Source organism: Panthera pardus, unplaced genomic scaffold, assembly GCF_024362965.1.
Source record: "Panthera pardus isolate Hobbes unplaced genomic scaffold, ASM2436296v1 HiC_scaffold_12, whole genome shotgun sequence".
Lineage (NCBI taxonomy): Eukaryota > Metazoa > Chordata > Mammalia > Carnivora > Felidae > Panthera > Panthera pardus.
The window spans coordinates 73746681-73753526 of NW_026526677.1; the positions used below are offsets into that span (position 1 = coordinate 73746681).

A 6846-nucleotide genomic window follows, 5' to 3' on the forward strand; every position below is an offset into this window, starting at 1 on the left:
GAAATTTCAGATTATTATTGGTTTAACATGAAATTATGTCTGTTTAACACTACTTCTATGCTACTGACATTCCCAGAAGCCTTACGAGAATATCTACATATTTATACAAAGGTAACTTATCAGCAGTTATTAAATTTCCCACCATAATTCTCTTGAAGTGTTCAAAGAAGACCATCCACCAGGCTGTATTTTTCAATCTGTGAGGGACAGCAGCATCCTCAAGGAGACAGTAGAAAACTCATTAGGAGATTCCTGCTACTAGGGCACCATTACTGTCACCTGGTCTCATGATCCGGGCACATTTTTAAAAGTGTCCTTCTGTTTTTACCTTCTATTCCTTTACTTCTATCCCCTTCTCTTAATTGAATTAGTCCCTCTTCCTATTTCTCCTCTTCTGGATTTGGAAACCAAAACATTTTGCCTACCCTCATCACTAATATGGCATATAAAAATGCTTGAGCCCCATAAGTCTTAGTTTGTAAACAGTTTCTTCATTAGCTTTGGTAAAGTGCCTACTGGCTTTTATTAACTGTTGCATCTAATTATGTGGTCGTTTACTGGCTTTTATTGAATGCACTTAGTTAACCTTCTTTTAGCTTTATTAGGTAGTAAATTTGTTAATTTGGCACAACCTTTTGCTTTCTTGGCTTGGCATTCTGGGATAATAATTGCTTCCCTATAATCAATGGATTTACTCATTTACTAATAAATGCTCCTTTACCCTCCTAATTGTAGATCTTCATCTTTATTTAAAAGCCAATTTAGGAAAAAATGGCTTCCTTGCCTCTTTAAATTTGGACACTTTGTAGGAAATAGCATTTCCTTCATCTAATAAGCATTATTGAGTGCTTAGCATGTTTTTAGCATTGTGCTAAATGCTATGGTAACAACAAGGTAGCCTGAGACTCCATCTGTCTTCCAGGAAAGCTTAAGCTCCCATCTTCCATTGCTTTATTTGTACCGTGCCCTGTATCTGAAGTGTGCTGTATTCTCCATGGTGCCTAGTGGTCAACCAGACAGACACATCAATTCATTCCTCATGGCCTCTAGGTTCAATTTCATATCCTGTTGTTAGTGTTCTGTGCCCTCTGACCCCGGGAAGGCCAAATTAATTTTCTCTCATCAGTTGTGTTCTCAAACTAGTTTATATATACCACTGGTCATCTTGAATAATAGCTATGAATTACGAATATGCCCGTATTTATCTAGATCTTTCACTACATGAAACTTATAAGTGCAGAAAATGTTTTTTATAAATTTAATTACTTCCAGAGCTTAGCCCAGAGCAGATCCATACCCTCGGAGTCAGAATTCCAAAGATCATAAAATCCAAGGAAAAGCTTCCACTACACTTGAGGAAGACAAAGCACATAATCGTTGGGTTTCACAGCAGTCCTTGGTAGCACACAGCCTACCCTGAATAAATCTTAGTTGGATTTTAATTATCAGCCGAAGAAGATTGAACCAGTAGGTGACAGAGACCTGGCCTGCCACTCTCTGGTAATGTGACCTGGGGCAGCATATTTAACTTCCCTGGGTGTTAGTTTCCTAATTAATGTCACAGATGTGGTGGAATTAATGCTTGTTAAGGGTACCTTGCAGTGGAAAGACCCTATAATTCTATCACAAGGGATTGGTAAAGTATATAAACATTTACGTAACATGTAAGAAGTCTTAGTAAATGCCAAAGTTTCCTGGTTTAGACAATATGTATTAGATAAATTTACAGGAGAGTTTGGGACACTTGAGCCAAAAAGTCAATTACAGTTATTGTAAAATGATGTAAATGATCCAAAGTAGAGGACATGAGCATAAACTGCACATGCAGCGTGAACAGGGAGAAGTCATTAGCCTTCCTCACACAGACAGGTCCCCAGGTATATTAAAACTAACACATGTGGGCCTGAAATGAGTGGTTACATCAGCTGTTATTCCTAGAACATGCCTAGATAGACACTGCCAGGTGTGTTGACTTCAAAGTAACTGGATATTACATTTCATTAGACTGAGCAGGAGAAAAAGCAGGTTCATGGTAAGGATATGGAATGTGATCATCTTTCCTCCATAAGTTTTTCTGGAAAAGGAAAAATAAACACTACAGGCAGATTACTTATAAAAGTTGTTCTAATATACAATTACAGTTCATAAGAAAAGTAGTGAGAAGTGAGTCATGGCATTCAAGGACATAGCCAGCCTCTTTTAGATGAATTGGGAGCCCAAAGCACCCACCAGGAATTACAGTTACTCAGGAAAATGTACAAATCCACATTCTCCTTTTAGAACATCAGATATGCAGATTTACAGGCCAGCATCTGAGAAAACCTAGACGAATACTCTGGGAAGGCAAACAACTTTACAACAGTGATTTGGAAGGGAACCTCGAAGTGAGGATGAACTTGTGTCTCCATAGTTGAGGCTGGTCTCCATAAAATGGCTGTATGGGAAGTTAAAGTTTGAAAGTGGCTTTCCTTCCATGCACGAACGGTTTGCACCTGCAGACATTAGTGACCATGGTGCCACAGGCAGTTCTGAAGGCTGCCCAAGAGGTCACTGGGAAATTAAGTCAGCAAGCACATAATTGTTCTGTCCATGATCCAATTAGGGGCACAAAGAACCGCAATTCACTTCCTGAAGCTTTTAAAAGAGGCAAAGGCATGGACAGCCATTGTCATAAAAATATAATTACGCATGCAGGGCAACCACAAATAGGGAGAAACAAACTGATTTTTCAATAGGCCACAAACATGGTTTAGCCCTTACTTTGTTCCTAACAAAGTAATCAGCTGAATCAACAGCACAGCTTTGACCACTGACTGGTTGAAGGTCACAGAAGGAATTAAAATACCTCCTTAGTGGGAGACCCCTAAGATGAGAACTAATATCTTATGTGAAGAGTCTTTCTATCACAAGACGTTGACTGAAGTAGGCCACATATCTGAATCCTATGGGTGCTGATTTCCAAGTCCCACCCTAGAACCATCAAATAAGAAACTCTGAAACCAGGATCCAGGAGTCTGCATTTTTTAAGTGTTTCCCAGAGTTTTGAAGAAGCCATCTTAGCACCTGCCCAGCACCGGATCTCTGCTGACCACTAGCGATCATTACATGAAATGTGGAAAGAGCCACAGTAAACCTAAACAATTTTTATTTCTTTTTCCATTTATATGTATGTCCATACCAGCCTAATCTAACATAAATCTTAATAATGAATTCCTACTACATTACAGAAATAAAACCTTCCCTGTCCAATCATCACAGAATGGTTGGAGCTCTCTTTTAAATGAAATTAAAACTTGAGATGCCATGAACACAAGCAAAATAATAGGATGATTGGAGTAAAATGTCAAATATAGCCTCAGAATAAACATAAAAAATCATGAGGAAAAGACAAACAAGCAAAAACACAACGAACAAAAAGTAAAATGTCACAAAGGACAGCTTGCTGAAAGTTTCATGCTACCATGACTCTTGTAGTTCATCCATGGGTATCATCTTTTGTTGGGATTCAAGAGCAAGAAATAAACTGCCTAATACAACAGTATTCTCTGGAAGCAGAGATCGATTCCATAAATAAATAACAGTCCATGCCTACTGTGTACCATGTTCTGTGCTGGGTACTGAGTACACACCAGTGTTTTTTAATCAGGAGTAATTTTGTTTCTTAGGGGATGTTTAGCAATATCTGGAGGAATTTTTGTTTGTGTAACTGGGAATGATGAGGCAGGTGGGATACTACTGGTATCTAGTGGGTGGGGCTCCTACAATTCACAGGGCACAGGGCAAAGACTTATTTGGCCCAAAATGTCAATAATGCCAAAGTTGAGAAACCATCCTGTAAACTGAAGAACAAGCAGATACGTTCTTTGCCCTTAAGTAGACATATTGTAAAGAAACATACAAACAAATGTATAAAAAATTATCAAAAGTGCTTTGACCCAAAGAACAAGGATTAGTAGAGCAGATGGGTAGCACAAAAAGGAACAGGGACCCACAGATGACAGGTACTCAATTTTTTTTTTACTTGGTCAAGTGCCACTTTAATAGGCTAGAAATAAAAAAAAATCTGTCTTTGAAGAAAATCAAGAGCCACCTGTGGGCCAGAACAGAAAGCAGAGGCACAGTACTTAGGGCCTAGGGGAAAACAGCAGGCTGAGTGGGAGGTCAGTGTCCAACATCTTCTCCTGGGGAAATTCCTTGGGCCCCTCCATGCTGTTGTCATGACTCTCCATCTCCAGGTAGACGTCCAGCAGCACACACAGGTGCTGCAGCTGGTTGGTCAAGAGCCGACGGCTGGGTCGGGGGCCGCACAGCTCCTTGTAGCACATGTTGACCTTGCTCTCCATGGCCTGAATGTTGTCATCGTTGCTATTGGTTTTCTCTCCTTTCCAGTTCAGACACAGCTGGAAGATGGGATGGAGGAGTAGCTGGGGTTCAGCACCACGGCAGCTTGGAGTTTGGCTGTGCCCCTTTCCACGAGTGTCATGTAGTAAAGATTGGTGTCCTCATCCAGTCCCGCCTCCACAATGTCCTTGGTGAAATGCAGCTCCATGTAATACTCATGGGGAATTGTCACCCACTTTACAAGGTGGGAGACAACCTTTGGAAGGAAGAGGTACTGGCAATCACTGGTAACTGGTACAATGCCATGTTTCAGGGATGCAAACTATTTGTGGAGGGCCAGGAGGGACTGCATCCTGGTCTTCAGCAGTTTCATGGTGGTCTCCATGTGGCTGGTGCTCAGTGAGTGGTCAGCAATCACCGTGTGCTGGGGCTGCTCTTTGGGGAAGTGGAGGCCACCTAGCTTCTGTACCCACAAATAGGGGTGACCTAGGTCAAGTACACAGTCTCTCAAAGTCAGGATGCTAACTTTATCAACTTTGATTGGCTGGATTCGGAGTCTTCTTTCCATGATCCCCTGGATACAAACAGCTCAGGACTGAGTCAGGAGACAGCAAGTCACCTGCACTGATGGGGGTGATCAGCTCTGTGGCGGTTGTCACTTTGGCCTTTACCGTCATGATGTTGAGGTTCATGAGGTAGTAGAAAGTCAGGTGAAGCACACTGCCATCTTTGCACTTCAGGTCCAGCATGACAGATAGCGGGTGCCTCTTCAGCATCTCCTTGTGCTTGTCATCCAACTGAACTCCCAGTGTGGGTAGCCGGCATTTCGTGGTCTGCTCCTCTTCAGCATCGGAGTCACTCTCATCATCTTGGGAGTCTTCAGAAGACTTAAACAGAGCCTTGGCTTCGTCCACACTGCCTTCGATTGCTACAGACAACGTCTTATCACAGGCCTACCCATACGCAGTGGCCTGGACAAAGAGGACATAGAGAGGCGGTGGCAGATGTCTAGCTGTCTCATATTGCTTATGGGCCTGGTCGGACGGCATGAATAGGTACTCTTTCACTGGGAAGGAAGCCTGCATGATGCTATTGAGGCAAGGCTGGAGGCTGCTCAGGTATTCCTTCTTCACCTCAATCTCCTGGAGGATCTTCTCCTTGTTGGACAGGCACTCTTGGTACTTCTCTGCCAGCCTTTTTTGCTGCTCCAGTCCCAGTCCAGATGTGCCAGGGTTTGCTGGTGAGGGTCTCCCATGGTGACTTCAGCCTTGCTAATATCTGGAGGAGCCTCCTTATAAAACTCCTCTAAACTGACCAGATCAATTTCTTCATGTTTCAACTTAAACTCCAGACATTTGGTGATCTCTTTCTGCAGGTGCATCACCTCATACAACAGGTTCTGGAGCTGCAGGTGACAGGCATCTACTTTCTGCATGGCCTCATGGGTCTGGTCTCTTCCTTTCTTCAACCTGATATGGGCTAATCGATTAAGCTTCTTTAGAGTCATGAAATGCACACAGCTCTGGATCCTCCAATCTTCTATCTCAACTGCCACATCCTTGTCTCCTCGGCTCTTCAGGTCCTGGATCTCAGCCATGAGCCTCTGCATCTCCTGGCACGTGTACTTGTACAGCTCATAGTCTCTCCCGGGGTCCCGCAGGTCCACCTCAGCCTCCTTGCTGTAGTATTTACCTTCCTGTTCTGTGTCAGAACGGTTACGCTTGCCTTCAGATGGAGTTCCATCACTTCAGATCACTTTGGGCTTCCGTTTCTTGCTTGATTCTGATGACATGGTTGTTTGGTAAGGTCAGGAGGACCACGCGCAGCCCCGAACCTGTCGCCGATACTCAAATTTTTGTTGACTCTATAAAACCCCTTCTATCACCCACTAATTATAACAACCTGTAATATAAAGATATTTTCCGTTCAATTTTTTTAACTCCTTTGCTCTTTGAATCATATTAGCTTATGTGAAAATTGCACACTTGGAATGTTCTTTGAACTTTACATCAACTCCAGCTGTGGCAGCCATTCTTGCAATGCTTTCATAGACTTGCTATCCACGAACCCTCTATAGCACAAATGGAGCTTCAGCTATTTAATCTGGACTTCTCGGTGTCAGGGTCCATGGCTGGGAGGGTGTGAGGGAGATTTTCTCTGATGACAGTAAGATGAAATATGGAATTGTATAGAATCATGAGGAGGAGAAGAAGCTATCAATTATGTGGTAGGTTTTAGTGCTCAGTTGAGGACCTTTATCATCTGCAGAGGATGCTGTCAGCCTCCTCTCATACTTCTGGGTGGAGCACCAGCATTGTCCTTGAGAGACACTGCTTCCTCACACTGTAGACCAGAACTTTCTGGCCCTAGGGAAAGTCATAACCAATGACACTCAAGCCTGGACATTGGTTGGACTTTGTGAAAAAAGAGGCATTTTATTTCCATTCTGATTGTTAACAAGAAAATATAGGAGTCTAGATTTGCTGGCAATTGTCTCACCACAAA

General features: G+C 42.7%; 1 pseudogene; it reads right to left on the minus strand.

Annotated features, from left to right (window-relative positions):
• Positions 1–4016: 4016 nt before the first annotated feature.
• On the minus strand, positions 4017–6133 carry LOC109267051 (THO complex subunit 5 homolog; annotated as a pseudogene).
• Between the last annotated feature and the right edge of the window lie 713 nt (positions 6134–6846).